Source organism: Canis lupus, chromosome 12 (genome assembly GCF_003254725.2).
Source record: "Canis lupus dingo isolate Sandy chromosome 12, ASM325472v2, whole genome shotgun sequence".
Lineage (NCBI taxonomy): Eukaryota > Metazoa > Chordata > Mammalia > Carnivora > Canidae > Canis > Canis lupus.
In genome coordinates this window covers 70050052-70069524 of record NC_064254.1, presented here as the reverse complement: position 1 = coordinate 70069524, position 19473 = coordinate 70050052, and the positions used below count along the sequence as shown (strand labels likewise).

Sequence of the window (19473 nt, the reverse complement as noted above, 5' to 3'; positions counted from 1 at the left end):
TGAGGACATGCTGAGGGAGTCCAGGGAGCTTGGGATGGTAGGGCTTGGTGTCTCTGTATTGGTTATAAACTCTAGGCCATGTTGTGGTAACAAAAAGCCCTAAATCTTAGAGCAATAGCAGTTTCTTTCTCATTCATGCTGGGTCTACTGCATGGGTGGGTGACTCCCTAGGGTAACCTTCTTCTGTGTCTTCTATCATTATGTGCTTCTATAACCGGGGCAGGCAGGAGAACACTGTAGCCTTTCACACCAACCATGACATGCTTCTGCCAAGAAGTGACACTCCTACCTCATTGGCCAAAGCAAGTCACATGACTGTATCTAATTTCAAGGACCCAAAAGTATAATCCTCTCCAGTCTGAAGAGAGGAAAGCTAGCAGTACTGGTAATCAGCATTTCCATCTACTCCATGATCCCAAATTTTTAGGGTAGAGAAGAATTTTAAATACTTTTTCAATTTTCATCTGTTCTTCCAAATATAATGATAACTCCATGCTCAAGTCCAAGGTACCCGTCTTCTTTAATAAAAATGTTTGTAAGTCTTGAATCATCTCAGTATTATTGCAGACCCAGATTTCAGTTTAATAGTCAATGCTGAGAAAGTGCTATGATTAATGGAGCACATTTATTTTGAATACTATATTCTTTTATTTTAAGGGGCTTAAAAAAAAAAACACCTACAGAGAACTAGACAAAATGAATACATGCGAGCTAATAATAAAGACAGTGAAAACCCAAGTGCTGCTGAATTAAGTATTTAGCAACATTTGTAAAGAAATGGAAAGTCATATCTAATTATTTCATTGTGCTTACCTTTCCTCAGTCAGAAAGTCTTTGGCATGCAGTGCTTTTCTATAGGCATTCCACAGTGATTTAATATCAATTAATATCTACTTGCAGCAAAAGTGTTGACAGTAAGTTTTTAAATTCACAAGCTTGACATTTTGCAGTGTAATTGGGCATAAGTGAAAGAGCTTTCCAGGTTGCTGCTAAAAGCACCACAGAAAGATGTGAGGTGAATGTTAACCCTTTGCCAAGGAGGCCCGCTGCGACTTGCTGCTTCCATAGCAGATTGTTTCTAGAAAAGAAGACAAGAGGCCCTCCAACCTGTTTTAATTCATGTTACTTTTAAAGATATTTATTTATTTATTTATTTATTTATTTATTTATTTATTTAAAAGAGAAAGTGAGAGACAGAGAGATCATGGACAGTGGGGAAGAGCAGAGAATCCCTGTTGAGCAGGGAGCCCAATGCAAGGGCTGGATCCCAGGACCCCGGGATCATGACCTGAGCTGAAGGCAGATGCATAACTGACTAAGCCACCCGGGTGCCCCAACCCAGTTTTTTTATCTACAAGTTGTACCTTCAGGTTTCCCAGACTCTGGAAAGGAATTTACTTGTCCAAGCTTACACTGCTGGTGTGTGTAAAAGCTTGGATTTAGAGTCAGGTCTTTGCTCCCCCTGTTTGTGGTCTCTCTCTCTCTGACGCTCTCTCAAATAAATACATGAAATCTTAAAAATAAGTAAATAAATAAATAAATAAATAAATAAATAAAGTCTCCTGGCTTGAGTTCTGTGTTTGTTTGACTCTGTCACATGTGCACCTGAATGTTGGGGGAACCAGAGCGCTGGAGCCCTAGATAGCTCGAATAGGGCCCCACCTGAGTTCCGAAGCCTACGTATCAAGGTTAGGTTTGTAAGCTCAGTATTTAAAAAGCTTACTTTCCCTGTGTTCTTCTAAGGCCCATTAGCTCTAATGTAAGATATGTTGGATCCAGGAATATGACAAAAGACTGGTGTTAGTTTATTTCCTTTGTTTCTCCTTGTGGCAAGCTAACTAGTGTCCCCAGCACCCGGTGAGAAAATTAGGCCTGTGTTCTTGATGAGAGCATTCTGCTAAAAGTGGCTTTCAAATGCCTCTTGATGGAGTTACTATTTAATTTAGGCAGTTTATTTTCTAAGAAAGAATCAACAGATTCTGTAGGCTTTCCCAGCTAAAACCTTTAGTTTTAATCACCTCCTTAAAAACACTCTCCCTAATCCACTCAGGGCAAGATAGTGGATTTCTTTGCACCCTGGTCTTTAACTTTGACATGATTAATCACTGAATATTTGAATTTACTACTTCTTTTCTTGTCTTGCTCAGGGTCTAATTGGAAAGGAATCAAACCCAGAGTCCCTTTGAATTTAGGAGTGCCAGGTGGCCTGAGTAGTCAAATAAGAAATTTTAGTGTAAATACTTTTAATGGATTTTTAATGTAAATACTCTGCTAAGTATGAGATCTGGATGACCACTGTCGGTATGTATTTAATGTGCATAGAAAAACTGATACGCAACTTTCCAGAATATACCAGGAGCTTGAAATGTACTTATTATCGGTTCTATCTGAGATCAGTCAATAGATCAATAAGTTAGAAAACAAAAAACAAAAAACAAAAACAAAAACCAATCCCCAGGGAGTTAACTTAGAGATTTCTAGACCCCCATTCTGTGTGTATCTCGTGATAAAGGGGAATCTGCTCCCACTGGACGCTAGAACCATTCATATCAAACTTCTATCTACATTTTCGGCCTCACCCCACTTCATCAGGAAGTTGCCGTTTCCTGATAATTAAAATAGCCAGTAAGGTTAGGAAAGCGGAAAATCCATTTCTAGCTTTTATTATTATTATTATTTATTTTTTTAAAGATTTTATTTATTTATTCATGAGAGACACAGAGAGGCAGAGACATAGGCAGAGGGAGAAGCAGGCTCCACACAGGGAGCTGGATGTGGGACTCAATCCCAGGACCCCGGGATCTCGACCTGAGCCAAACCACTGGCCCACCCAGGCATCCCCATTTCTAGCTTTAAATACCAGGTAAGAAATATTTTTCTCTACCGTATATCACACTCGTGTAGGCAAAGTGATTTCATGTAGTTTATTATTCGGGGCAGTCATTAGCAAATATTTTCCGAGCACTAACTATGTGCCAAACATTGGGCCAGATGCTGGAGATTAAGCTTTAAACAAAAGGGATAGAATCTTTGTCTTTCTGGGTGAGGCTAGTAAGAGATTCAGGAAAAAAAAAAAAAAAAAAAGTCGAGGATAACACAGTATGATAAATGAAATCACAGAGAGCTCATATGCTCTGGGAATGCCAATGAGTGACCCTTCAGCTGTACTTGAGGGGCTGGGAAAGGCTTCTTGGCAGAGGTGGAGCTAAAATGCAGCAGAAGCAGAGGTTATGGCAAAACTGGGGACTGGGTTGGGGGAGGCAGTGTGATATGCTGAGGAAACACACAAAAATGAGAGGTGGTATGGCACATTTGAGGTAATAAAGGCATTTAGGTGGGCTAGAAAGAAGGTTAGCGCTGGGGCTGGGTTGGCAGGGCTGGGGTCGTGCAGGAGTTTTCTAAGCTACGTTAAGGAATTTTGCTTTATCATGAAGAACAATGGGATATATTGAAAGATTTTTAGGCGCAGAGTGACATAATCACATTTATAGTTTAGAAGGGGGCACCCAGGTGGCTCAGTCGGTTCACAATCTGACTCTTGATCTCAGCTCAGGTCTCGATCTCTGGGGAGGGAGTTCAAGCCCCACACTGGGCTCCATGCTGGCCATGAGGCCTACATAAAAAAGAAAAAAAAGAAAAGAAAGGAAGATTACTCTGGTTTCAGTATTAAATGGCCTGGAGGGTTTAAAACCATACTTGGAGAGGCCAGTTAGAACCGGTGGCCCATACTGTTGTGAGGGATGCTGGCACCTGATCTAGCCCAGCAACCAGTGAAGTAAAGAGGTATGTGATGGGGGTAGAGCCTACAGCTACTGATGATTGGTGGTGAGTCAAGCCAAGAGGAAAGTGTCCAGTTTAGGTAATTTTCAGAGATCAGAAACAGGAGTAGGGTCAGCTTTGAAGAAGGAAGGTGGTAATTCTGGTTTGGGTCACCTAGGGGGACATCCACATGGAGATGTCCAGTAGGCCATCAGTTACATGGCCCTACCATTCAGAGGAGAGAGCTCATCTGTGAATACAAATTGGCAGTCACAGCATGTAGACGGTAACAAAAGGTACTACGTGGAGTGAGTGCTGAGAGAGGGGTTCTGGCACCAATAACCACGGTGTGGGCCATCGGCCGGAATCCACACAGGAGACTGAGAATGAAGAGAAATAGGGAGAAAGCCAGGAAGTGCCCATTCTGCAGAATCACAGAATCTAAGAAAATCAAGATGAAGCTAAGCACAGGCCCGATAATTCATATATTTTACCATAAGAAATCAAGACAGGCCAAGGGATGTTAGGAGTCGGAGCAATAGAAGTGAAGACTTTGCTTTTAGGGTCTATGGTTGTGAGTGTGCGTGTGTGTGTTTGGTATTTACAGGAGGAAACAGAGAATGGGGGGAATATTGTCGGCAGATACCACTTCTGTTCCCTTCGCTCAGTCAGCTACGAATGTTTAGTCATTTAACATATACTTATTTAGAACTTACGTACAGAGTATTTTCCCTAGGGCAGCGGGAGATAAACAGGAAGTCCAAGCCATAGTTGCTCCCTGGGAGCCTGTGATCTAGTTAGGGATGTATCACGTGCACAGCAGCACCAATAACAAGGGCAACATATGAGGAGTACCAAGGGCTTGTGTAGAAAATAAGTTGTAAAACTCTTTTACAACTCAAGAATTTAGAGGAAGGATGTGCTAATTTTCACCATGAAGGAAAACCAGCAAGACCAGCCCAAGGGCTGGACATCTAGCTCTGCGAAGAGACTAGAATTCTGCAGGTTTTGGATTGTATAGTTTTCCAACAAGGAAGGTGGAATCCCAGGCCTGCTCCCCAACATGCCCTTTTCAGGATTATTACTCCATCTTTCCAGAAATGTCTCTGGCTTCTCAAAGAAACATTCATCCTGAGGGGAACAGTTAGTCTTTGTCTCTCCATAGTAATAGAACCAGCAGCTCAGAAAAGAAAAGCCCGGCAGTGACTTTTCCATCACCCCATCAGCCCCAAGGTCGTTCTGAGAAATCCCCAAATTTCTTGTAGGCAGAGCATACGATATATTTAGCAACAAGTTCCTCTGTGCCCTGAAGTATGCCAGAAACATAAACTTTGAAAGCTCATGGAAAATAGGAGAACTTGTGGTTTTGTTACTTGGCAACTGAGATTTGAGATGTTAAAATAGGAAATTTGCATTATTTTATAATTCTAAAACTGCAATACATGGTATTCTCTATTCTCGGGTGCGGGGAAACACTGTACACTTAGTACCCCACCGTTTCAAATATCCACACTCGTTAGACTAGCGTTGCTGCTGTTCTACTGTTGTCATCCAGAGTGGATGCCTCACGGACTGGTGTCCAGGTGAAGCAGGGAGTCTAGCTAGAATTTCCCAGGAAAGCCTATATTCAGACAATGAGAAGAATTTTGCCAGCAAACTAGCAAAGTCCCTTGCTAACAAAATGGTGGTGATGGCGGTGGTAGAAAAGAACATCGGAGAGACAGAGATCAGAATAGAGGCATCACCCTGACTGGGATCGTAGTGGTGGATGTTGCATCGGCTCTACTTCGGGGAAACGTGCCGTCCCTCTTGCTGGCCAGCCCCACCTCCCTGGCTGCTGTCCCTCCACCTCTGAAGTTGCCCCTGACTCCATGCTCAATGCAGAAGAACCTATCACTTTGGCAACCCATATCCTTAAACCCTATCTTGTGACTAGCGCCCTGGCCAGAGTGAAGGAGTGATGACGGAAATGGACAGAGTGTTTGGCGTAACTTCATGGAGACAATGGCATGGAAGACACTCTTCTGTATGAATCGACTAGAATGGTTACCTGAAACTCAAAGCTATATTAGGTGCGTTGGACACTTCTGGATTCAAGGGTGGGCCTTAGCACATCTCTGCTCCCTTTCCAGTGTTATTATATCCCCAACTACCTAGAGGAGTTTTGTTACAAGATGGATATAAAAAAAAAAAATTATTGAATGAATAGCTTAACTGAGTCAATGAGCTGTAGATAATACAAAATCGAGTGATTTTTCTAATGTTTCATGAAATTAAATTCTCACTTACGTTAATGGATTATATTTCTAGACAAAGATCTCAGATTATTGGCCATTTATAAATCACAAATCCTGCAACTTTAGGTGTGGGTATGACATTCTGTTATCTGTTAACAGAAAAAAGCTTGAACTGTCTTCAACAAAATGTTACCTAAGCATTCTTTTCATTCTAAAAGTCGACAAATCTATGAATGTAGATTATTTCTCAAGCTGCTTCCATTTATAACATTCCTTGGTTCTTATAAAAATATATAAAAGAAGAAACACACCCGCCGGCTCTATTCGACACCTCCTATACTGTAGGCTTTGAAAAATCATGAAAACACAATGCCAGTTCACCTTTGGTGGTAATCCAGTACCTCACCCCATCTAGAAGAAATGTTAATCATTGACTTCTGAAAAGTTGTTGCAGGCTCTCTGGTCAGAACAATTAATTAGCAATAAGGACCTACCATTTACTAACCACCTTTCGGGCGCTGTGCTAGTGCCCGCGCAGCGGCACTTTGAATATAGTTGAGAAGACAGACAAAACCCAGGAACTCATAATTACAAACTGTCAAAAATTACCAGGACAAAAAATAATGGGGCCGAGGTAGAGGTGAGCTATTTCTATCAGGAGATCAGGGAAGGTCTTTCTGGAAAGGTCTCATCTGACAGATAAGAAAGATTCAGCTATATTCAGGGCACAGGGGTAAGCATTTCAGGCAGAGAATACAGCATGAGCAAACAAATCACGATTTTAGAGCTTCTTGTATTTACAGATGAAATGATACAACACCTAGGATTTGCTTTAAAATATTCATTGAGCAGGTGGGGAAGGGGAGCTTTAGGGTTATAGACAAACAAGATTGGCCAGATAATGATGATTTTTGGAGCTAAGTGATGAGGACACAAAGATTTCTTCTGCTGTTCTTCCTTTTATGTATGTTTATAATTTTCCATAATAAAGTCTTTTTTAAAGTGTTTTTTTAGAAGCCTGTGGAACGTGTCTGATTTGTGGGTCTCGTTATTGTCTAATATTGTTGGTGGTTTTAGAATACGACCCTCTTTTACAACTCACCATTTAAAGAATATTGGAACTTTTGGTCTGAGGAGACTAGTGTTTGGAATATCTGAGCGGGAAGCTCGGCAAAGTTCCCTTCATATAAATTAATCTCTAATTAATCGATATCGAGGGGATAGCCCTCGGTATAGACTCATGTCTCACTTAGAGCCTTCACAAATTTTTATGAAGTGAGAGGAAAAGAATATTTAAAGAAATTTGACCCTGTCCGCCTTTTAATATATCAACTTTTCTGAAGTATAATTTACATGCAATCAAGTTCACCTATTTCAAACATACAGGTTGATGACACCGTAGAACCATACCCAGATCAGTGTAATATGGCATACCTCCACCTCTCTAGAAAAGTTTCTTTGTGACACTTATGGTCAGTTCCTCCTCCACCATTTTTAGGAAACCACGAATCCAATTTCTATTATCATAGATTAATTTTGTGGGTTCTGAAGTCTCATATAATGGAATCATACCCATTCTTGGTATTGTCTCCCTTCCTTCAATATGTCTGTGTGGTTTATCCTGGCTGTAGTGTATACTAGTAATTCATTTTTTTTTTTAATTACTGAGTAGGGTATTCAATTGTGTGACTATACCACAATTTGTTTATTTATTCACTTATCGATGGATACGGGGTGGATTCCAGGTGTGGACTATTATGAATAAAACTGCTATGAACAGTGAACATTTGTGTACAAGTCCTTTCTGTTCCATACATTTTCACTTCTCTTTAGTAAAGACTTAAAAGTGGAATTGCTGGGTTATATGGTAAGTATATTTTTAACTCTATAAGAAACTTCCAAACTGCTTTTCAAAGCCTTTGTACCACTTTACACTCTCACCAGCAACGTATGAGCATTCCATTTGCCCCCAGTCTTTGACGATATTTGATATTGCCAGTCATTTTAATTTTAGCCATTCTAGTGGGCGTAAAGTAATACCACATTACAATTTTAATCTAATTCACACTTACATTACATTTACAATCTAATTTACATTACAAGCTAGTAGTGTTGAGTACCTTTTCATGTTGAGTACTGGATATTCATATATCTTTGTGAAGAGTCTACTGAAATCTTTTACCCTTTTAAATAAGTTATATTATTTGTCTTATAATTGGGTGCTTTACATATACTGGATGTTCTCCTTTATCAGTTATATGTGTTGCAAAAATTTTCTCCCAGTCTTCCTTTTCATTTCCTGTATTTTTCTCTTGAAGAAAACAGAAGGATTTAATTTTGATAAATGCAATGAATTTTATTTTATTTTTGGTGTTATTTTTGACCTAGTGAAGAAATCTTTGCCTGACACAGTCATCACACATGTTTGGATCTATTTTCGATCTCTCTATTCTATTCCACCCCCTTGATTTTTTCACAGTAAGTCTTAAAATCAAATAGCGTAAGTTCTCCAAGTTTTTTCATCTTTTTCATAATTATTTTTTCTCTTAGATCCTTTGCATTTTCATACATATTGTTGAATCAGCTTATCAATTTCTTAAAAAAAGAGATATGCTGGGATTTTGATTGGAATTACATAAAATCTATAGATTAATGTGGTGAGAATAGAGAACAATCCTGAGTATCTCAATTCATGAACATAGTATATATTTCCATTATTCAAATCTTTATATATTTCTCTAGCAATGTCTAATCCTTTTCTGTGTCTTACTCTTGCACAGATTTCATATTTATTCCTAAGTAGTTCTGTCTTTTGATCTTATTGTAGACAGTATACTTTCGAAATTTTATTTTCCAGTTCTTTGTCTAATTTTAGTTTTTAAAAAGTCATTTCTAGCTTTCGTACTTTGAGATTAATACATTTGCAACTTAACAAATCATATCACTGACATTTACATGAGTTATTTCTCATAAAAACACAAACTGACTCTACTTTCTACTACAAACTGAGGCATCACATGAAAAATAATTTGAATCAAGCTATGCAATGCGCAAAATCCTTCCCAGCCTTTTCACTATGCCTCTCTTAGGAGAAAATTGGAGAGATGTCACCATGTTCTTATACTACCGGAAATGGGCAAGGGGTAATTTTTTTTTCCTTTATACTGAGAATACTCCTAGAAGGGAGTATAACCTAAGGAAGGATTGGAGAAAAAAAGCAGCACAACCCTTTGTCATGATTGTTCACAGAATGTGTGCTAAATGTTCCCATTGTGTTTTTCAGAACAATCTTCTTACCCCAGAGCCCAGTTCAGGGAGTCATTGTGCTTTCCCAGAAAGATCCCGATTCTCTGGGTTTAAACCTGAGCTTTGTGACTTTCCAGTTGAGTAAGTTTGATTGAGTAACTTGTTCTATAGAGGACTCACAGTGCTTTTTATTTTTTCCCCTAAAATTGAAATGGTAATAATTCTTGCTTTGATTCCTTCATGGAACTTTTTCTAAGGATCAAATGTTAAGGCTCATAAAAGCCCTTTGTAAACGGCAAATCTTTAATCAAATGTTAAGTATCAGTATGATTGGAACCTTTTCCAGTGGCTATGTGGAGCAATTTAATTACTAGTGACAGTTTGTTGATTTTTTTTCTTTTTAAACATTTGGCACAGGAAGAAGGGAGAGAAGACAGGCTTAACATACGCAGACTATCTGCTATATGTTGGGCACTTACCTATATGGCTTTTAAACTTTACTACAACCCCACGAGGCTGCGGTGGGGATGCTGAAGTAAGAATTGTTTTATTTTATTTTTTTGTTTGTTTGTTTGTTTGTTTGTTTTTGAAGTAAGAGTCATTGTCTTTTACAAATAAGAGACTGGGATTCAGAGACATTAACTTGCTCAAGGTTTCTCACGTATTAACTATCTGACTTTAAGACTTTGCATCTCCTATAACACAAACTGTCTAATTGAGAAACTAGAGAATGTTGGCAATGAGCATGCAAGGGGAGTGTGGGGATGCTTGAGTAGTGGATGCAAAACAGCTCCAAACTCAGTTTAGGGCTGCTGGATTTGCTCCCCACTTGTCCTTGTGTAACCTTGTTGGTCACCACAACCATGTAGAGTCTCCAAGTGGTGAGGCAGGCCAGACTCTTAATGCAGCTGAAATCACACATTTCAGGTTGAGGTGTTTTCATAGATTTTAAGTTTATTTACAGTGTCTGCACGGAAATTTATTTTTGGAAGCTTCAGTCAAATAGTATTCCTTAAATATCTTTATATGCTAGTCTGGTAATGGATGCTGGGAAGAAGTCCATGGTCTAGCCCCTAGCCTCAAGAAGCTTTTTCTCTGGACACGGATACAGGACATACCCCCAGGCAGATAATTCATGATAGTTCCCAGCAATACGCAGGCAGTGCTATAGGAATCAATAGAATGTCATGCTCTAGGATACAGAAGAGGCTGAGAGTGTACGTGGGCTTCCATTGGTTGCTAAAATCTCACTTGTGCTTTGAATTGGCAGGTAAGATTCAAGAAGGAAGAAGGGAAGGGAATGAGAAGACGTGTTTTCTACTGGAAGGACCTCAGGGAGGCCATGTGGTTGGAAACATGCTGTCAAGAGGCGGTCAAGCACAGGGTCTGGAGGGAGACTACCCACATCTGATGGCCCACCAGTGCCTATCTTTGAGATTCTGGTTCACTGATTCACTCCCTGGGTCTGTGCATGTATGTGTGCATGTATATGTACATGATGATGCACACACAATCCCCAACCATGAAAGAGGAGCAGTGATAGTGCTCATCTCCTGGGGTTACAGTGAAGAGTCAGTGAGACAGTACATGGCTAGTACGGCAGGCTTCCTGACACATAACTCACACTGATTAAAATGACAGCTGTCTTGGGCACCTGTGTGGCTCAGGTGGTTAAGTGGCTGCCTTTGGCTCAGGTCATGGTCCCGGAGTCCTGGGATCGAGCCCTTCGACTCCCTCCTCAGCAGGAGTCTGCTTCTCCCTCTCCCTCTGCCTGCTGCTCCCCCCACATGTGCTCTCTCTCTCTCTCTCTCTCTCTGCGTGTGCCAAATAAACAAATAAAATCTAAAAAAATAAAAATGATAGTTGTCTTTATTCTAACAGTCTCAGATGCCCAGCAAAGGCAAACATTTGCTCAAATTCATGAACATCACCTTCCAAATTTGTGTTTGTAACCATATCAGTTTACTCGGGCTGCCATAACCAAATACCACAGACTAAATGGTGTAAGCAACAGAAATTTATTTTCTCATAGTTGAGGCTGGAAGCTCAAGATCCAGATGTCAGCAGGTTTGGTTTATCCTGAGCCTCAGTCCGTGGCTTGCAGATGGTGTCTTCTCCCTGTGTCCTCACATGGCCTTTCCTCTGTGCACCTTTTTGTTCTCCCTCATCTCATAGGGCACCAGTCACGTTGCACGAGGGCCCCACCCATATGAACTCACTTGACCTCAATTTCCTCTTTAGAGGTCCTGTTTCCAAATGCAGTCACATTCTGAGGTCCTGAGGTTTAGGGCTTCAACATTCAAATTTAGGAAGGGACACAACTCAGTGCATAATGGTAATCATTCTTGCTTTTCTTCCTCTTGCTTTCAGAGCACTCCTTTTCCTTTTCAGGGTTAATCCTTACACACCTCCCACATCCCATCAAGTATTGCTTCCTCCTCTCTTTTTCGGTGGCTTGATATCTGGGGCTCTAGGTCATGTTGCTTTCGGATATTTACTTATTCAAGCATTGTTTTTTTCTTTGAGGAAAGAGGTGGATAAATATAAATCTTCCTGCCTCATACATTTATTGTGGAAATAGAATGCTTTTGTATTTTTTTCCCTGTAGTTAAGTGGAGAAGATGCTTTCAGATTTTTATATAATGCAGATAAGGTAGCAGCAAGTGTGTGTGTAGGTGTGTGCGCTTGGCATGTAGCCAGAAAACCAGGAAATCCTGACTGATATTTGGATGAACAATCAAAACAAAAATGCCTGCCTTCAAGTGAACAATGCCTCAGACATGGAAAGCCCAGCTATAGAGAAAAGTAATCATAAAAAAAAAAATGTTCACGAAGATTGCTTGTCTATACGAAAAATGCAGATGGCTGCCCTTACATAGAATGGAAAAGGTAACACCAAATAAATGGTCCCCAATGCATAGCATCCAGCTCTGGACAAGGAAGGACAAAGGACCAAAGGACCACGGAGAGGACACCCACATCTCCAGCCCCCTCAACTCCCTGCTGTGTAGTTCTGCTACAACTGGGAACAACTTTCTTCAAATTACCTGGTGGTGAGCTTAACCCAGGAGAAGATGAAGTTGAAGGACTAAAACGCTTCATGACAGAGACACTGGGTCATCAAGATGGAGTCCTGCAAGACTGGGTCATTGATGACTCTGCATTGGCAACTGGTGGAGACCAAATTTTGAACCTCCTCAGTATCCATATATTCCTGCACATATTACAAAACCTAAGGACCATAAGAAGTTGTTTTGGGTTCAACTTCAAGAGAAAGCCTTGTTTGCAGTCCCTAAAAGTTACAAGCTTGTAGCTGCACCGTTGTCTGAATTGTCTGACAATGCCCCAGGATACGGACCCATCATTTCTAGTCTCCCTCAGCTTCTGAGCAGGTTCAGTTTTATATACAACGGAATTCCTGCACGGTGGAGAAGTAAAAGGAGCCGTCTCTGTGAGCGCAGCTAAACACCGTGTAGAATAAACATGGTAGAAAAGTTCTTTTGGTTTTTATCTCTTTCCCAATCCCTAAATTGCTACCTACCTTCTATTGTTTGAATAGTAAAGTTAATATGAAGAACTAGATAGTGGTGTAAACAAACGTGATAAGGCTTAATTTACTTTTGGTTCTACTCTTACTTTTTTGTACAACATTAAAGAATATGAGCTTCAAAAAAAAAAAAAAATCTCCCTGTCATGTTGCCACACTGTGGATGTGGTCTTCACTTCAGTGGCACTCAGGCAAGGAAAAAGAAAAAATAAAAAAAAAGAAAAGAAAACGCACATGTTGCATATGGAGAAAAGCTTAAGTTCTTCCTCGATTTATGAGCTGCCAAATCTTGCTGCTGGTGTTTACGTTAACAGAGGAATGTGATATTAATATTTAGCTCACTCTGTGGAAATCTGCATTTAAATGGCAACTTCAGGGGCACCTGGGTGGTTCAGTGGTTGAACGTCTGCCTTGGGCTCAGGGCGTGACCCCAGGGTCCCGGGATGGAGTCCTGCATTGGGCTCCCCACAGGAAACCTGCTTCTCCCTCTGCCTGTGTCTCTGTGTCTCTGTGTCTCTCAGGAATAAATAAGTAAAATCTTTTTAAAAAAAAATTCTTAAAAAAACAAACAAAAAAAATAAACAGCAACTTCAGCACGCAGGCTCCAGAGCAAAATCTCTGTCTGTCCGTGTCCTGCACACACACACACACACACACACACACAGAGAATGTTTTCCAGCTCCCATGGCTGGGGGTCCTCAATTAATCCGGAGAATGACACATGGCCAACAGAAGGAGGGGACGGAGCGAAAGGGCAGTTGCCAGTGGCAGGGTGCTGTCGCTTTGAGAACGTGCTGGGGCTGGGAGGGCCCGGCAGCTGCAGCATCGCAGGGCCCTGGTGACCTAGATCCGGCCTCTGCCGGGCGCCAGCAGCCTGCTCGGCGTGTGGCGGTGTGGCCGTGTGGCCGTGTGGCCGTGTGGCGGTGTGGCCGTGTGGCCGGGCCCACTTCCCCATGACCACCTGGGCCGCTCTGCGCCAGGCTGCACGAGGCACCACTCGCTGCTGGCACCGTCAAGCCTTCAGAGTGAAGTGTCCTCAGAGGTTTTTGAGAAAACTCACGCACAAGCCTTGACGGAGGCTGACAGTCTTGGGCAGCAGGGGACAGGCGGGAAAGGCCACGGTGGGCCCGGTGGCCGTGACCTCGTCGGCACCCCACGCCCGCCGCAGAGCCAGGCCGCACTCTGTGGCCCGCCAGGAGCTGGGTGACAAAGATGTTTCTAATCCAAGTGGAGCGATAAACAGAGTAATCGGTGGAAAGGCTGAGGCTTCGGTTCCCTGCCTGTGTGTGGTTTGGCCCCTTAGGATCCGCAGAACCAAGTAGTTTAAAGCTCCTGATGAACACGTGGCCGTGATTAGAGCTGGAATTACTGCAGCCTTGGCTCGGCCTGAGCCGGCACAGAGTCAGGCTTCATGGGAGGACTTGACCCCGCGAGCGAGGCCCTCAGGGGAAGGGGCCTGGGCTCTGGCACGGGAGGTCCCCTGGCAGCCGCGACTCAGGAGCATCGGCCGAGGATGGGCGTCGTGGGGCCGCGGAAAGTGCCGTCCGCTTCCCTGACAAAAAGCATAGCGTGGAATGGAAAGCGTTCGCAGGCCTTGGTGTGGAAACCCGGCACCTCTCCGAGCCTGCTCCGTGGTTGTTCTCAGATGAGCTTGGAGGGCAGACGCAGGACCTCCCGAGCGACCCTGCCCGCGTCCCACCCGAGAACTGCGGCGCGACAGTGGCCCGGCCTGGCTGCCCAGCTGCTCCCACGGCCGCCCCGGGCCCTGAGGCCTCCCGTGGCCCAGGCCTTCCGGAGGACCCCAAGGAGGGGAGAAGCCGGCTGGCCTCGTGGGAGTCGCCCCGAAGCAGCTCGTGGAAACAGGGACACGCATCTAGAGCGGGTCTCTGCAAAAGAAACGAGGCCCCCGCTCCTCTTGCCACGGATTTGGGGAGCTGCTCAGCGTTTCCTTCACTGCTTATAAAGCTTTTCTTTCCTGCTGCAAGGACTCCGCCTCCCGCCCAGATCCTTCTGGTCTGAGGCCCCCTCCTGTGTGAGAACTGGCCTCCTGGGAGAGGCATCCCCCCCTCTGGGAGCCCCAATCCGGGCCCCCTGCCAGGGACAAGCTACCGAGTTAACTAAGCAGCTAATACTCTCCTGGCGAACTAGGTCAGGAATCGAGAACACAACCCACTTGCAAAGGGTAGTAGCTACGGGGTCAGGCCTTCAACTCTGAGGGACGACGGAAGATGAAAGCTGATTACCCAGCATATGCCAGAAAGATCGCAATAATCTTTCACGGCTGAAAATGGATGTGGGAGTGGAATAGGCAGACACTCTCGTCCACCTGTCTGTCTGCCATCCTGGGCAAGACGGTAGCCCCTTTCTGGGCCCCCATTTGAATGATAAATCCCATGGTCTTCCTAACAAGGTCTTTCAGTGCTTAAAACATCCTTCCTCGGTGTCTTTCCATAATTTAATTTGTTGCATATGACTATGGGTTGTTTTTTTTGTTTTTTGTTTGTTTTTTTTCACGTGACTGTGGTTGTATTAGCAAGAGGGTTTTCTTCGAGAACGTGGGTCAGCCCCTCTGCAGAAGTTCCACGGCTTTCACGGGGTAGAGTTAGGGGCTCTCAGGGGCGAATCCAGGAGGGAGCCTTGCCCAGACTGGGAGGTAGGCTAGGTTCACAATGGTGCTTGGTCCCTCCAGGATGGTCTTCTCTGCCCCATGCCCCTGGGTTACATGTTTTCCTCTGAACTTGTCTTCTCACCATCGCTCTTGCTGGTCCTCTTGCCAAGGTCTGGCACTCCCACGTCTTCCACTATCACCGATATACAAATGATCGATAAGTGCATTAAAAGTCTGGTTTTTGAAGGGTTATTTGCATTTTTAAAAGGGGCAAAGACTTGAAAGACCCAGGGAGAGCTTTCTCGGTGGAATTTCTGGCATCCACCCTTAGAACCTTATCCTCTTCACCTACGCCCTCAACGTCAGTGAAGCCGACCTGACACCGGGTGATCAGCAGGACTCCGGTATAAATGATCTGAAACGCAAAGTCGAAAACAGCCTGTTGGTCTCATGTGCCTTCCTTTCCTTGGTCTAGGAAGCTGAGTTATAGATTTCTGAAAATGACATTTGTGGGAAGGCACACACAGACATCCAGAGTGTGTCTATCGTTTCATAGTTGGTAGACAGGGAATATTTGGGATCAATGCAACACTAAGACTTCTGATATAAAAGAATAATGTATGCATGGCATATTTCAGTCGATTTCTCAATTAAATTGGCAGACAATTGGCAATCTAATTATATGGTATTTACTTTTGTTGTGTGAGAAATTAAGCCTTATAATATCAATAAATTCTAGTGGATTGTTTCTCACAGAAAAATTTAAAAATATAGGGTAAGGTATTTCATTAGATCATTCAAAAGCCTTCCAATGGTTGTGATATTGTCTCTCTTCCACCCCTCAATCATTGATTTATTATCTTCTAGGGTTTGCCTTGCCAGAGTATTTAAGGACTAGTGTAAACATTATCTTTGCAAAGGCTTTCAGACTTTCAGCTCTGAATTTCTGCACAGCTTTAATGGGATTCATTATCCAGACATGCAGCATCTCATGAACCGAGTCATCTTTTTGAATTGACCATGAGTTCACTGATGCTTTAACTACAAGACATTTTTTGGGGGGAGGGGTATAGTTTTCACGTTTTATTGTACACGTTTGAATTTCATTATTAAATACTGAGCTGACGTATATGCTTGCCTTGGCTCATGTCCAGATGTTTGAATCGTAAGGATAAAATGGATGGCTTTATATTAAATAATTAGAGACTCTAGCAGGCGGTGAATTCTGTTGATACATTTACACGGTGAGTGGTATGAGTAAACTCCAAGGGCAGTAAAATCTGTAAAACTGCATTGCAATGGGGAAAACCCATTTGGGACTGAAGGGAGAGGTCCTCGGTTGCTAACAAGGATCTCACCTTGGCTTCAGACTTCAGACAAACTAAATAGAGTCTGTCAGTATACAAAAACCGCTGAATTGCACTAAATCTCCAGTCAAGGAGAAATAGTAGCAACAGGAGAAGTAAAGGAACTGGCTCGGCCTTTTTGGGCTCTGAAGGCTGGCCAGTCTGTAGCGAGCAGAGCTGACTGGGCTGGAAGTGGGAGATCCAGCTGGAGGCTGCCGCTCAAGTCCACAACCTGCAGGTTAGAAGAGCAGGCTGGAAAGTCTAGAGGCGGAGTGATGAATGCATTCCTCAAAAGTCTTTGCCTTCTAATCAAGTTCCTAGGATGCTTGCCTCAAACAGAGTTAACTACAGGATATTTAATGATGCAAATGGCCAGTCCGTTTCTGACGTACCAGAGCATCTGCCCATGGCAAAGATTTGTTTGTTTTGACCTGTAAAAGCATGGTGCTAGGTTGAATGTACGTGCTCCTGACGCAGGCTAGACACAGATGCATTTAGTTCTGAGACAAAGTTATCACCTTCCACTTGGAATTTCATAAGAAATGGCTTATAGCATGTTCGTTCATTCTATGGCGGTCATCTCACTGCCAGATAAAGTGATTTTCCATTCTTTTAAAAACCATTGTCCTTCGTTTTTTCCCTTATAGCCCTGCTTTTATGTTTATTGACTTTATTAGTTCATTCACTAAGCGGATATGAAGGCAACACCATCTTCCTTCTCCAACGAGGCCTGTGCCGGGTACTATGCCATGCAAGATATTCAGGTTGCATTCTGGTGGGATGGCTAAGACTTGTACCCTTATGCACAATATTCCAGGCAGTGATGACGTGCCATATCTGTGATGCAGACCATGGGCCCCAGAAATCTGAAATGGAAGGGATTCCAGCTCTTCTGGGAATGATAGACTTCCTTTTGACCAAGATTGGAGGGCAGTGCTGGGCAGAGAGCTGCAGCTGAAGAAACAGCAGGGAGGTGAACAGGGCATTCTATGATCAGGAAATAATCTAAAATAGTTGCATTTAGAGCTCGACCTTGAGGAGGACTAGGGCTTGAGTTTGGAAGAACAGCCGGGAGCCAGAATTTTCGGTCAAATGGTTTGGTCTTAATTCCATCGGCGGTGAAGAGGCAGTCAAAAATTTTAAGTAGGATCCTGGTGATTTTGCTGTGCTTTCAGAAAACGATTAAGGGCAATCTGCAGGATGAAGCACAGGAGGGAGGAAAGTCAGTTGGGAAACTATGGCAACACTCAATGTGGTGGGAGAAGATGTAAACGGTGGTGGTAGCAGTATGAATAAAAGGAAGAGAAGATACGTTACCTATGAGTGTTACTGTATTTCCCCAGAGAAGTGAGATTGTGTTGGTCGGTGAAGCCATAAAATCAGTTATGCTGCTCGTAAACCTTCAAAAGATGTAGCAAGTTATTTTGCAGAAATCGTGCCCATGATTTATTTACGAAACCCACTCAATCAGTGATTTTAAAAAGACATACGTCACATGATAGGCAGTGATTATCAACATCTTAAGCCCAATACACTTCTTTTTCCAACCCTCCAGCGCCCACACTCTCCAAGTGCAAGGGCTCCATCCCTCTGAGAATGATGTAGCACTTCTGTTTTGGAGATGGGGAAACCGTAGCCCAGAAAGTTTAAGTATACAAGGTGACCCAAAAGCAATATTCTCATTACACCGATTTCCTTTAGCGGGAGACAGGTCAGACTATCTTTAGGTGACAACTACTTTAGAGCCAAATAATTTGACCAGACCACACTTTTGATGAAACGGCCTAATTGGGAATAATTAAGGTTGAGCATAAGTGGAGGACTAGGGTTTCTCATCTAACAAGGAACTGTCCTTAATTGCTGAGACCGGCATGGATAATTTAGAAAATTTAGGACAATGACATGGGATTGTCGTCATGGGTTATTTGGAGTAATTGTTGCCTCTTACTCAAACTTAAAAAAGAAAAAGACCTGCTAATTCTTCACTTTGCGTTGCATATGTCCCAATCTACAGGTTGCCTAAAACTGTCTATTTAACAATAATCTCGGACTCATCAATGGGAAGAGAGGATCAACACATCTGAAAGAACATAAGGATCAGTGGAATGCAAGTTCTGACGATTCTGACGATATCACCCATTGCACATCCTGCCTGGCACATGACACCAGTAAGCCACGGTTTATTGGAAACAATTGCTGCGAGTGTACATTGGTTGGGCATTTGTGTATCTACCTGAGAACATAGAATTTATGGTTTTGTACATGTATATGATGAGGTAGGAACAGGGAGGAGAAAGAAAGATAAGAAGTTTTACCTAAAAGCAGAGTTTTCTGAGTAGTGGTTCTTAGAGCATTTTTTCCTTACATCGCTGAAAGACTTCTCTCTCAGGTGTTTGGCATAAAAATCATTCTTTCAGGATCCCATTTTATATATAACTCGTTTTTGTTCGTGCAGAGTTGCCCGAGAAGGCCGCACTCTAATGGGTTATGACTTAGTCTTCTCTCACAAACAACAGAATCCTGGGCTTTGAAAGCTGACAGGGGGGAAGAAGGGGGAAAAAAAAAGAAAAAAAAAAAAAAAAGGAAATGTTTATACCTCCTCATTTTGACATGGCTCCTTCAGAAACCTGATACTAAATATCTTCCTGCATCTGGAGGAGGGAAGAAAGAGACCATACAGGCATTCTGTACATAATGTTGAAATAAAACCCTCTATTGTCCCCCAAGACA

At 42.7% G+C, this 19473-nt stretch overlaps 1 long non-coding RNA gene across 2 annotated transcripts; it reads left to right on the top strand.

Moving 5' to 3' along the window:
- Positions 1–353: 353 nt before the first annotated feature.
- Positions 354–11090, top strand: LOC118350472 (uncharacterized). 2 transcript variants are annotated; one of them, XR_004804334.2, is made up of 3 exons: positions 354–385; positions 9660–9777; positions 10513–11090. It is a non-coding gene; the product is annotated as an uncharacterized LOC118350472 (long non-coding RNA). The 2 variants fall into 2 exon arrangements; XR_007401510.1 differs by lacking the exon at positions 354–385 and adding an exon at positions 2698–2863.
- Positions 11091–19473: the final 8383 nt, after the last annotated feature.